Source organism: Pinus tabuliformis, chromosome 7 (genome assembly GCF_031772625.1).
Source record: "Pinus tabuliformis cultivar Carrire ecotype Pingquan chromosome 7, CPIR1, whole genome shotgun sequence".
In the NCBI taxonomy this organism is placed as follows: domain Eukaryota; kingdom Viridiplantae; phylum Streptophyta; class Pinopsida; order Pinales; family Pinaceae; genus Pinus; species Pinus tabuliformis.
In genome coordinates, this window is record NC_142293.1 from 1464218605 (window position 1) to 1464233682 (window position 15078).

Here is a 15078-nt window from a genome sequence, read left to right on the forward strand (position 1 = left end):
ACAACAAATATTAACCACATATTAAATATGTGAAAACATTTAATGTGTTTATACATATCAACATAAATATAAACATTGTCAATAGAATTTATTAATAAATAGTAAAGATCTAACTTAATTCCAGTTTTCTCAAGCATCTTAAGGCATCAAATTTCTTAAGATTCAAACTTATTTTTGAGTGTTAAATTTGAAGAAAAGTTTCCAGCTTTGATAGATTTGATTACTCTCAACCCAAGTAAAATGAACCTATCCTTGAATACATATAACTACACAAGTGAAATTTTACTTTGAGATGTTTTATAATTTTTTTTTAATTTAATTTTTTAATGTGATATGCATTGCATTGAAGATAAAAATAGATAACTTTATATATATATATATATATATATATATATATATATATATATATATATATATATATAAATATAATTAATAATTTAATTGAAATATAAATTTTTTAAATATATTGATTACAGATATGAATCATTATAAAAAAATTAATAGTTTATAATTCTAGTAATAAAATGAATTACAATATAGCAAACTAAGTTTTTTTTTTTTATTAAATATATATTATGATTTATTATTATTATTATTTTAAATTATTGTTTCATGTGACACTACAACACCTTAGCTATAAAACAACTTTCAAGACATTAATTTTTATAAATACTTTTAACATTTTAATTATTATAAATACTTTTAACATTTTAATTATTATAAATATTCTGAAGAAACTTTATTAATAATAATTATAGATGTTTTTCTGTTTTATGTTTTTTGTATTATTTTTAGGGAGATTGTTCATTTGAGTGGTTTAAATGTGATGTATCAATGAACTTAGTGTCCTCAGACAAAAATTATGGCACTAGATTTTTGGAAGTCCTCAAAGATAAAATCCAAAATTCCAAAATATCCTCTCATGGGAAATGATAAAACATCTAACACTTAGATTCTAGATTCTCACTAATAGTATGATGCTAGATTTTCGCAAATTACAAACATAAAATTTAAAATTCCAAAATATTCGTCTCATCAGAAATCGTAAAACATCTAACAGTGAGATTCGTTTCAATAATAGTTATCATAATTGATTATTATTCTCAGACTGTTTCATGCGGACGGCATGTAATAACCCCAGTAAATGTAAATGTGAATTTTACTATGGTAAAAGACAATATAGTAGTTGTTGTTATGTGTAAAAGAAACAAAATTGTGATAAACTATATTATTGAATAAATTAAATATTTTCTTGAAATGCTGGCAGCCTCTGGGAGGTGGATTTCAAAGAAAGAAATCAGTTGTAATAACTGATTGGAACTGCCCTCCCAAAGAGGAAAAGTCCTAGACGTAGGGAGGAAGTTCTGTGCTGTTGGGACAGACAGAAGAGGTCTTTTCTAAGGAAAAGAAAAGGAAAATACAGAAAAAAAAAGACTGGTTAAGTCTGGTTGGGACCAGATAACCAGGCACAAGGTGCCCAGATAGCTCAGGGGAGAGAATTTCGTCTGAGAGATGGATCTCACGGTTGGGTGGACGAGAAGACTCGAAGCACAGGTGACTTGCTTGAGCATCTAATGATAACTCTGGTGAACCAGGTGCAGTTTCCAACTTCAGAGTTCTTTATATTAACAAAAGAAAACCTACAATGTAATCATAGTGGCTAAATAAGTACTGTGTTTTCTGTCCTCAAAACTGTTATATTATTTCTATAACTGTAATCGATGTGGCATTAGGTTAAGGGTAGGTTATCAGTTGATAGGTCTGACCTGAATTTAGTTATGCGGTGAATGAAATTACAGTAGTGAGACATTGCATGGGCCGCTTAAGAACAGAAAATCATGACTCGAGATAGACAGAAAGTCCGAGGCATCTTAAGTAAAGGAGAAGCCAATATCGGAATAGACAGGTCAAAATATCTTGAACATAAACTAACCATGCATATTATGTGCCCTTAATAATGAGCCTGTAAACCCAGAGCGCGGGTAGAAACCCCGGCTGTAGCCGGATTATAACCTCAAAGAGTGGAAAGAGCAGAACATACAACGCTTTATAAGAGAATAGTTGGAACGCGAGAGTAACGTGCTAATCTAGATAGGAAAATATAATCCATAGCTGTATGAAACAGACAGAGCTATTCCGTAAACGATTGTAAGCAAGGTTTATCAAACCCCAGCATTTGTTAATAAGATAACAAAGAAATTAGTTTGCAGAAAACTAAACTCGGGACATGTGTATATTCCAATAGATGTGAAATAAGAAAGCAACATGGTATTGTCTGCATTTCTAACTGAGAGCATTCATAGTAAATGCTAGTGAAAATGATAGATGCATGAATATAACAGAGCAAATGCATAAATATATATACCAAACGAATGAGTTGAAACCACAGTATAATCTAGAAAAGTCCAGAAGACACATGATCATATCAGAATGAAGTGTTGAAAACATAATATATTTTAAATGAATTTATGAATCCTGTCGCTGTTGAAAACACACAGCGTAGCCATAGACAAATGCAGAACCGATGATGACAAGCAATCGACCCTGATAACAAACAGTCATACATAAATAAACATTGCTATGAATATATATATATAAATCAAAATGCAAAGCTGAAGTCGCTAGAGGGCTCGAGCAGAGCAATCTATTCATGTATTTTTTTTAACAATATAATACCAGGTAGAGTTCCTCTGAAAGGAAGAAAAAAATGCATATACAGCGAAAAGGGGTAGCTTAAAACAAAAGCAACCGGGTTCCATTAACCCTGACCTAAGCACACGGCCAGGGCTGATGCTGAAGACCATATATCGGATACACAGACCCGAACCCGATATGCCGCTAGGGCCGTATAAAATAAAACTAATTTATGAAATATATAACATCAAATACATGAGTTCAGCTGGAACAATAACTTAGTAGGTGAACCTCTGAGTCGAACCAGTCACTAACATAAAGGTGAGCTATGAGGGTCCTCTTCGGAGAATACCTCAGTTTTCCAGAAGTAAATGACTCGCGTATCCACGGCGGACTGTGACAAGAACAAAAGAATAGCTCAGAATCGAGAAAACTCTGGGCTCACGCATCCAGCGGGATGGCAAACATCAGAGCACCACTTACCTATAGCCGCCGTAAGGACCAAACCGTCGAGATTGTTCACCTCGCCATCCTCGAAGGGGTTGGAACAATCCCACCTGCATTTACTGACAGTAAAAGGGAATAAGTTAATGGAAGTCGTTACACACAAAGATATGGAAAACAATAACCAGTAAATTGAAACAATAGTAATTACCTATGTAGATTTAGAGCTGAGCGACTCACGGCTTCTGGTGAGGAGGCTGGTCAAGAGGTTATCTATGAAGGAATCGAACCCACGTCTAAACACCAAGGCGGAGCTAGACGAGCAGCGCAAACAAATGAACCCCAAGCTTGCCAAAAAAAGGATTATGTAATAGCTCAAAACCCTTGGGTTCATCTCCACCCTTCGTTGCCATATGAGATCTTGACCGTTCAGATGAAGCGGGAAATGAAGCGGGAAGGCCGAGAATCCCAAGGCCGAGGTGTCACATGGCCGGATGTACAGGCCATGCCACCTGGCCTGATGTGAGCCGAAAACATTTATGCGGTAGGTGAGCTGGGCCTGCAAGAACTGTGACCGAACCTCCAAACCCCGAGCCTATTAAATACACTGTATGCTAAGGGGGGGGGGTTTAGTGGTTAGGTTCAGTAGTAAACAAAAATATTTCATACAAGATACGACATATCTTAACACCATGGTGCATGTAAATATCATTGCAAGTAAACGAGTGTTTAATAATAGTTTTATTATTATGAATAATGCATAGCATAAGGGTTGACCAAGCGGCAATTAGTTTAAGCGCATGATAATGTACATGGTGGAAGTATATGGTATATCGAAGTCATATGTGTGGTATGCCATTTTAATATTCAGACCATTTTTTTTATTATGTATATTTATATGTACGGGGGTGTGACAAATTGGTATCAGAGCCCAGTTACAACACTGTGGCCTCAAACATGACATGTTTCACTGTGCAGAAGCATACACCATGTATATATATATGAAAACTGATAATTTACTTAACTGTTGTTCTATCTATGAAGGGGAGACATATAGAATTATAACAGCTAGCAGTCAAACCAAAGAAAAAGGGAAAAGTAACGAAATGCAAGGAGACGGCAGTAACCCTCAGGAAAATCCCGAGCTGTGGGTACAGTTGGGTGAGGAAACACGAAGTACCAACCTTGCAATCCTGGAAACTGTTCAGGAGTTGAAAAATGAGATGGCACGGCTGCGAGAGGACAACGCGCGTTTGACAGTAGAGCAGGAAAGAATTCTGAAGAGTCTGTCAGACAGACAAAACCCACCTTTATCTAACCCCAGCGCAGAACAACAGATGATGACAGAAGAACAGGACTATCAGATTGAACCTGAGAATTCAGAGGGCAAAGAGGATCACTCTGATAATGTACCACAGCAGCAAACCTCAAAACCTCAGAAAATGGAGCTGCAGGGAGAATTCTGGAAGATTAAACCCCCACATTTCGATGGAGAACAGGAAGAAGCAGCTGAAGCATGGTTAATAAATATGAATAAATATTTTCAGTTGTATGAGTACGATCATAACTTGAAGGCGAGATTTGCCATCTTCCAGTTACAAGGTAAGGCAACCTTGTGGTGGGAGGAAATCAAGATTGTCAAGGGGGTAAGTGAACGAACCATTACATGGGAGAAATTTCAGAAATACTTCAAAGAAACGTACCTAACTGAGCGCTTCTACGATGAAAAAGCAAGAGAGTTCCATGATTTAAGATTGGGGCAGCAGACCATGGACGAGTTCATTAATCGTTTTACCTCTCTGCTACGGTATGTACCCTATATCAAGGAGGAGAAAGCCAAGGTCCAAAGGTTTGTGAGCAGCTTACCTTCATATATAAGAGAGAGGATTGAGTTTGACAATCCTAGGACCATGGATGAGGCTATTCGTAAAGCAAGGATCTGCTATCAGCAGAATAAACAGAGGGGAGATACTTCAAGTAAAATATGGAATGAGAAAAAGAGTGGTCGAATGGCTGGAAACAGCAAGGGAGGTCGCAACAATGGGAGTAAGGGAGCTGGTAAAGGATTAAGCAGTAGATCTGTAGCAAGAAGTGTGCCCCGAGCTAGGCCAGTAAGTGAATCTAGAGTAAGTGAACAGCCTGTTAGGCCAGAAGGTGAGGGGATGACCAGACCTCCAGTTCAATGCTGGGGCTATGGACGACCTCACTATGTTAAAAACTGCCCACAGCGAAAGGGGACGGACCAGATATCCCAAATCCATGAAGCATCAACCGTTGGGGACGTGGCACGTAGTGTACCCAGAATTAATGCAGCTTTGGAGGACCGCCAAGCGGAGTACCAACCATCTATGGTTGAATTTGAAGGTAAAATTTCAAACCTTTCTATAGCTGTTCTTATTGATCCAGGAGCTACTTTAAGTTATGTTAGCCCAAAGATAGTAGAACAGTGTAAGTTACAATCTGAAAAGTTCAGAAATCCGTGGCTGGTCCAATTAGCTACAGGAGCCAAGAGACGAGTCTTGGCCAAAATAAATAATTGCTCTTTAACTATAGCAGGGCAGCCAATAGTGGCAAACTTAAACATACTACCGTTGGGTTCATATGACATCCTGATTGGGATGGATTGGCTAGAAAAACACTGGTCTTTAGTGAATTGCAAGACAAAAAGCATCTACTATAAGGATGACCGAGGAGAGCAGCAGGAATTACAAGGAATCAAACATCCCGTACAGATTCGACCCATTACAGCATCCCAGCTAGCTAAATGTATCAAGAAGAAATGTCAAATTTATGCTATTCAGGTGGGTTACGCAAATCAGAAGGATAAAACTGCCATGCTGGGCAACATTCCGGTGGTACAAGAATTTGTAGATGTTTTTCCTGAGGAAGTACCGGGATTACCACCTAAAAGAGATGTGGACTTCACCATTGAATTGATTCCGGGAGCAGCACCCGTGTCACGGGCACCATACCGAATGAGCGTACCAGAACTAATAGAATTAAAAATTCAACTGCAGGAGCTGTTAGACAAGAATTACATCCGTCCCAGCGTATCACCCTGGGGAGCCCCAGTGTTATTTGTCAAAAAGAAAGATGGAACTTTCCGGATGTGTATTGATTATCGTCAGCTGAATAAGCTCACGATAAAAAATAAATATCCTTTGCCTCGGATCGACGAACTCTTTGATCAGGTGAAGGGAGCGACGATATTCTCTAAGATCGATCTGCGATCTGGTTACCATCAGATCAGAATTAAAGAGGAGGATATCGCTAAGACAACTTTCAGAACGCGGTATGGACATTACGAATTCGTGGTGCTACCTTTTGGTTTGACCAATGCACCTGCTACCTTCATGTGTTTGATGAACAGTGTGTTCCACAAGTTCTTGGATAAGTTTGTGTTGATATTCATAGACGACATTCTGTTTTACTCCCGATCAAGGAAGGAGCATGAAGAACACCTTAGAATGGTGTTGCAAACTTTGCGAGAACATCAGTTATATGGAAAGTTTAGTAAGTGTGATTTCTTCAAGGAAGAAATACAATACTTAGGCCATGTGATCACAAAGGAAGGAATTGCAGTTGACCCTGAAAAAATCAGAACTATAATGGAGTGGCCCATACCAAAGGACGTGGCAGATATCAGGTCCTTTATGGGGCTAGCGGGGTATTATAGAAGGTTTGTGGAAGGCTTTTCAAGGGTAGCGTACCCTATCACCTCCTTACAAAAGAAGGGAAAGATATTTAAGTGGACCTCAGAATGTCAGCAGAGCTTTGAGCAGCTCAAGCACTTACTCACCACCGCACCCATCTTGAGTATAGCTGATCCTAATAAGGATTACATGGTCTGTACTGACGCAAGTAAAGAAGGTGTGGGAGGAGTGCTGATGCAAGAAGGAAGGGTGATTGCATATGAGTCAAGGAAACTAAAGGAGCATGAGCAAAAATACGATTTGGAATTAGCAGCTGTTATCCATGCACTAAAAATGTGGCGACATTACCTTTTGGGAAGGAAATTTCTGTTGTTGAAAGACCATCATAGCTTAACAAATTATTTCAGTCAACCCACCTTAAATGCGAGGCAAGCTCGTTGGGCAGACTTTTTAAGTGGGTTTGATTTTGAAATAAAGCATTTGAAGGGAAAGGAGAACCGGGTAGCTGACGCATTGAGTCGAAAGGTGCAATGTGTGTGCAGACTTTCGGTCAGTAAATGGCAGAGTACCTTACTTGAAAAGATAAAATTAGCAGCTGATCATGATGCTATATATTAGCGAATTAAACAGCAAGTACAACAGCTTTCTGATAAGGAAATACAACAAGGATACGAGTTAGACGATGTCGGAATGCTGTATTTCCATAAAAGGCTGTATGTGCCCAATGAAGATAGTCTTAGAAAATTGATTCTAGACGAATTCCATGTCAGCCATTACACCGGGCATCCAGGATACCAGAAAATGGTCGTCGCACTTCGGAAGGAATACTATTGGCTAAAAATGAAGAAGGAGGTAGCTGAATATCTAGCGCGGTGTCTAGAATGTCAACAGATTAAAGCAGAGAATTTGCATCCAGCAGGGTTGCTACAACCCTTACCCATTCCGGAATGGAAATGGGAGACCATTTCCATGGATTTTATAACCGGGTTGCCTCGAACAAAGAAAAATAATGATTCCATTATGGTAGTAGTGGATAAGTTAAGTAAGGCAGCACACTTCATACCAGTTCAATCCACATATAAATTTGTGCAAATTGCTCATATCTTCATGCAAAATGTGTTCAAGTTGCATGGACTTCCGAAGGTAATAATCTCGGATCGTGATGTTAAGTTCACATCAACTTTTTGGAGGACATTGTTTGCTGAACTGGGGACACAACTAAACTTTAGTACAACCTATCATCCCCAGACCGATGGTCAAATGGAGCGGGTAAACCAGGTGGTGGAGGACATGCTGAGAGCATGTGTTATGATGCAGCCAACCCAGTGGGAGGAATACCTTCACCTGGTTGAATTCGCGTATAATAACGGGTATCATACATCAACACAGTTGAGTCCCTTTGAGGTTCTGTATGGGCGGAAGTGCCGCACACCCTCAAGCTGGGGTGGACCTGAAGATAGGTTAAGATTGGGCCCGGATATGCTCAAAGAAATGGAAGACATGGTGAAGAAGGTGCGTAGTAACTTAAAGGCTGCTCAGGACAGACAAAAAAGTTTTGCCGACCGAAGGAGAAGGTTCAAAGAATTCCAGGTTGGAGACCATGTTTTCGTAAAAATCCAAACCAGAAGGAGTACCTTGCAGTGGAGTGGGTGTGCCAAGCTTGCACCTCGCTATTTTGGACCTTTCCAAATCCTGGCAAGAGTAGGGCCCGTAGCTTATCAACTTGCCCTACCAAGCCATATTAAGATCCACAATGTTTTTCATGTTTCCGTATTAAAACAATACATCTACGATCCTAAACATGTGATTCAATGGCAAGATGTTCGGGTAAGAATTAAATCTGGTCATTCTAAATAAGCTTTATTCTTAAACAAGGAAATAACTAAATCTGTTGTTGTTTGCAGGTCGAGCCGGAAGGCGAGGTTCTGGTCCAACCACTGACCATTCTCGACCGGAGAGAAGTGCAGTTGCGGAAACGGGTTATTTCCCAAGCTAAGGTGCAGTGGCAGCATTATGGGCCTGAATAGGCCACTTGGGAGGATGAGGAACTCCTTAAAGAAGCTTACCCGAATTTGTTTAGAGAAAACAGACATCGGGACGATGTCCAGTCACAGGAGGGGGAGATGTAATAACCCCAGTAAATGTAAATGTGAATTTTACTATGGTAAAAGACAATATAGTAGTTGTTGTTATGTGTAAAAGAAACAAAATTGTGATAAACTATATTATTGAATAAATTAAATATTTTCTTGAAATGCTGGCAGCCTCTGGGAGGTGGATTTCAAAGAAAGAAATCAGTTGTAATAACTGATTGGAACTGCCCTCCCAAAGAGGAAAAGTCCTGGATGTAGGGAGGAAGTTCTGTGCTGTTGGGACAGACAGAAGAGGTCTTTTCTAAGGAAAATAAAAGGAAAATACAGAAAAAAAAAAGATTGGTTAAGTCTGGTTGGGACCAGATAACCAGGCACAAGGTGCCCAGATCTTGCTGAGGGCTTGAGGCCTGCAAGATAGCTCGGGGGAGAGAATTCCGTCTGAGAGATGGATCTCACGGTTGGGTGGACGAGCAGACTTGAAGCACAGGTGACTTGCTTGAGCATCTAATGATAACTCTGGTGAACCAGGTGCAGTTTCCAACTTCAGAGTTCTTTATATTAACAAAAGAAAACCTACAGTGTAATCATAGTGGCTAAATAAGTACTGTGTTTTCTGTCCTCAAAACTGTTATATTATTTCTATAACTGTAATCGATGTGGCATTAAAGTTAAGGGTAGGTTATCAGTTGATAGGCCTGACCTGAATATTAGTTATGCGGTGAATGAAATTACAGCAGTGAGACATTGCATGAGCCGCTTAAGAACAGAAAATCATGACTCGAGATAGACAGAAAGTCCGAGGCATCTTAAGTAAAGGAGAAGCCAATATCGGAATAGACAGGTCAAAATATCTTGAACATAAACTAACCATGCATATTATGTGCCCTTAATAACGAGCCTGTAAACCCAGAGCGCGGGTAGAAACCCCGGCTGTAGCCGGATTATAACCTCAAAGACAGGAAAGAGCAGAACATACAGTGCTTTATAAGAGAATAGTTGGAACGCGAGAGTAACGTGCTAATCTAGACAGGAAAATATAATCCATAGCTGTATGAAACAGACAGAGCTATTCCGTAAACGATTGTAAGCAGGGTTTATCAAACCCCAGCATTTGTTAATAAGATAACAAAGAAATTAGTTTGCAGAAAACTAAACTCGGGACATGCGTATATTCCAATAGCTGTGAAATAAGAAAGCAACATGGTATTGTCTACATTTCTAACCGAGAGCATTCATAGTAAATGCTAGTGAAAATGATAGATGCATGAATATAACAGAGCAAATGCATAAATATATATACCAAACGAATGAGTTGAAACCACAGTATAATCTAGAAAAGTCCAGAAGACGCATGATCATATCAGAATGAAGTGTTGAAAACATAATATATTTTAAATGAATTTATGAATCCTGTCGCTGTTGAAAACACACAGCGTAGCCATAGACAAATGCAGAACCGATGATGACAAGCAATCGACCCTAATAACAAACAGTCATACATAAATTAACATTGCTATGAACATATATATATAAATCAAAATGCAAAGCTGAAGTCGCTAGAGGGCTCGAGCAGAGCAATCTGTTCATGTATTTTTTTTAACAATATAATACCAGGTAGAGTTCCTCTGAAAGGAAGAAAAAAATGCATATACAACGAAATGGGGGTAGCTTAAAGCAAAAGCAACCGGGTTCCGTTAACCCTGACCTAAGCACACGGCCAGGGCTGATGCTGAAGACCATATATCGGATACACAGACCCGAACCCGATATGCCGCTAGGGCCGTATAAAATAAAACTAATTTATGAAATATATAACATCAAATACATGAGTTCAGCTGGAACAATAACTTAGCAGGTGAACCTCTGAGTCGAACCAGTCACTAACATAAAGGTGAGCTATGAGGGTCCTCTTCGGAGAATACCTCAGTTTGCCAGAAGTAAATGACTCGCGTATCCACGACGGACTGTGACAAGAACAAAAGAATAGCTCAGAATCGAGAAAACTCTGGGCTCACGCATGCAGCAGGATGGCAAACATCAGAGCACCACTTACCTGTAGCCGCCGTAAGGACCAAACCGTCGAGATTGTTCACCTCGCCATCCTCGAAGGGGTTGGAACAATCCCACCTGCATTTACTGACAGTAAAAGGGAATAAGTTAATGGAAGTCGTTACACACAAAGATATGGAAAACGATAACCAGTAAATTGAAACAATAGTAATTACCTGTGTAGATTTAGAGCTGAGCGACTCACGGCTTCTGGTGAGGAGGCTGGTCAAGAGGTTATCTTTGAAGGAATCGAACCCGCGTCTAAACACCAAGGCGGAGCTGGACAAGCAGCGCAAACAAATGAACCCCAAGCTTGCCAAAAAATGGATTATGTAATAGCTCAAAACCCTTGGGTTCATCTCCACCCTTCGTTGCCATATGAGATCTTGACTTTTCAGATGAAGCGGGAAATGAAGCGGGAAGGCCGAGAATCCCAAGGCCGAGGTGTCACATGGCCGGATGTACAGGCCATGCCACCTGGCCTGATGTGAGCCGAAAACATTTATGCGGTAGGTGAGCTGGGCCTGCAAGAACTGCGGCCGGACCTCCAAACCCCGAGCCTATTAAATACATTGTATGCTGAGGGGGGGGTTTAGTGGTTAGGTTCAGTAGTAAACAAAAATATTTCATACAAGATACGACATATCTTAACACCATGGTGCATGTAAATATCATTGCAAGTAAACGAGTGTTTAATAATAGTTTTATTATTATGAATAATGCATAGCATAAGGGTTGACCAAGCGGCAATTAGTTTAAGCGCATGATAATGTACATGGTGGAAGTATATGGTATATCGAAGTCATATGTGTGGTATGCCATTTTAATATTCAGACCATTTTTTTTTATTATGTATATTTATATGTACGGGGGTGTGACACGACAGCAGGAATCGGAATCCGAATCCGCTTCACGGGTCAGAACGGTACCGAGAAAGGGCTTCCTCTCATCCATTGATTCAGAATTTTCTTCAAAAGTGGTTAAAAAAAAATTAAATTGGAAAAAATTGGTAAAAAAAATTAAATTAATATTCTTTTTAAATAATAATATATTTTTGAATATATAAATAGATTTGACATTTTAAATTTTGTTAAATTATTGATTTTCAAATTTATTAACTTAAATTTAAAATCTCAAAAACCTCATTTTAATTTAAAAAAAAAAAAATTGAAAAAAAAAATTACACTAGTCATATTATTTCCTGTTAACTTTCACTTTATTCTATATTAAACGAAAAATTAATAAAAATATGCAAATGCCTATTAGGATAGAATCTTGTTTGACACGATACTTCATTTTGAAATTTCTATGGTGGGACTTGTCCCTCTTGTATCCATTCAAGAATTGTGAAAAACACAGATCACAACGTTTTAGGCGTTTTGTTCTGGTTTTGTTTTGGCTTTTTTTTTTTTTAGTTATTTGTAGTGTGATTTTTTGGAGTTTTTGGTGGTGTTGGAATTTGGCGTTTAAATCTTAGGTGAAATCTTGATTTGTGTTATTCAAACTAGGTTTTTGAGTTTATGTATGGATTCAACACCTTGAAGAACCTCTAAAACACTTTTATTGTGTCAGAGTTACCTATCAAACTTGTGATTTCAATAAATTCCTGCCAAATTTTAGAAAAAATAGACTAGAAAAATCCAAGAAAAAATCTTTTAAAAAATCACATTAAATATAAATCACTTTTTTTTTCATCCTGACAATTTCAAATCAGTGATTCGAGTGTTTGATGATGATCGTTGAGCTGTTGACAATAGCCGCCTAAAGATCTTCAATTAGCTTGGTTGCATATAATTTCATAAACTTCAACAATATTGTTACATAGGATTTCATACAATCCAGTAATTTAATAAATCAAGTTTTCACTTTTTAGCTGGTGCATAATAATCTTTGAAAAAATATTTTATGCTTTTTCTTCGAAATTTTATTAGAAATTGATTAAAATAATTTTATTTATAAATATTTATAGAAATAATAAAAAAATATCATTTTACGAGAAAATTAATATCAATAAAAAAATCCAAAAAATACTAAATTTGTTACTATTATATGTCAATCGAAACCAAAATTTTTAATGTGATTTTTTTTAAGGAAAAACAAAAGACACGAATATTGATACTATTATTTGTCAATCGAAACCAAACATGACGATTCTCCTAGTCGTGTGATGCGATCCCGTGACATGTAAGATGGACTAACCTGCCCTAGAGTTTGGGTTTATCAATTTAACAAGCCTATACTTTCATGCTAGTCTTTTCAATATGGCAGTTAAATAATCACATTGCTTGTTAAGTCCGTCAAATTCACTAAATTTACAAAATCCCTTAAATTTATAAGTGTATATTTACATAATTATATTAATAAATATTATTGATATACTTAGTAAGCGTTAATTAATATATATTATATTGTAAATTTAATATGCTTAAATTGAGGAAAACTTGGTTATAATGTTCTTCTTTAAGAAGTGAGGTTTTTCTTTCGCAGGAAGCGGGGATGAAGGAACGGGGGAGTCGGCTGCAGTCGGCGGGCTAGGGTTTGCAGGAGAAATCGCGGGGAGGTCTAGAAGAAACGCGCGCAGGGGAAACGAGCAGGAGAAGCCGGGGTTGGAGCGAAGGAGATAGCAAGAAACCTTAGCATAGGAGCGGAAGCTTTTAATACAGTCCGTGCTGAGGGCAACAATGGAAAATCGGCAAGGGAGGGGAGAGATCCCCTCCTATAAGAATATTGTTGCAGGAGAGGCAAGTGGCAGTGGCAACCAGAGTGATGCCAGGGAGAATAATAAAGAAGCACCAGTGATGGGCAATTTGTGGCAAATGAAGACCGGAGGAAAGTGCTTACCAAGGGCTCAGAAAAAACCTAGGTACGTAATACCCAACAACAAGTTGGAGGAATACAACAACTACATGAAAGATCATGCATTGATTTGCAAGTTCGTAGGGTATTGGCCTACTAAAAAAGAACTATACAGGTGGATTTACCAAAGATGGAGGCTAAAAGGGCACATTGAGCTGAAACTAGGAGCAAAAGGGTTTTTTACAGCCATATTTGCGAATATGGGGGATAAAGAAAGGGTTTTTGAGGAAGGGCCATATTTTATGAACAATGCGGGACTGTTCATGAAGTACTGGGAAGAAAGATATAACCCTGATAATGAAAAGATGCTGGAAGCCCCGATCTGGGTCAGACTGTTTGGATTACCAGTGGAATTTTGGGATCCTGAGATTATGGAGGGGATAGGCAACACGATTGGTGCTTTTGTCAAGGTAGCGGAAGCAACGAAAAAAGGCAAGTATACATCATATGCGAGATTATGTGTATACATGAATATAGCCGAACCTCTGCCGGAATACATAGAACTAGAATACCACGATGAAGTATGGAAACAACCATTAGATTATGAGCATATCCCTTTCAAATGCAGAAGATGCCATGAGTATGGACACCTATACAGACAATGCCCATTAAACAAGGAGGAAGAATACATAAGGAAAAAAGAAGAACAGCAAAGGGAAGCAGAGAGAACTGAGGAGACAGACAAGGGTTTCCAACAGGTTACCAGAAAGAAGAAAGCTGGTAAAGAAAGTCTAAAAACACAGACACAAGTGAAACCACTGAACATCGAAAGTCAGAACAAGTTCAAAATCCTCCAGGAAAATAGTGAAGAGTGTGAGGGCAAATTGGAAGAGGAAGAAGATCCAGAGAATGAACCCATGGAAATAGTCAAGGAAACCAGAGAGAAAGACACAGGAGCAAGAGTAATGAATGAAGAGGAAGCTGCTGAAAAAGATAGAAATACTGACTAACCAAGGCTAAATGGAGACAGAAAGCCAGAAGGAAAACGAGGCAGAGGAAGAAAGAATTATGAGACAACTAATTCAGGAATGGAAAAACTTGGACGAAAGATTCATACCAAACAGTAAAAAACAATTATATAAGGAGGCATTTCAAAAATACAAATATAAAAAAGGGTAGAATATGGATAAACAGGATAACACATCAGGAGAACAGGAAAGAGGTCAGATGGGAATTGGCGGTGCTGGCAAAAGCAGCAGGAAAAGAGGGAGGAAAACGATGAATGAAATGATCCAAACAGTCGGCGAAATATTGATAAACTCAGGTAAAGTGATACCTCTGTCAGAGGTATTTTTCCACACCTCCAAAAGTTTAAAATGATTATTATCAGTTGGAATATTAGGGGTCTG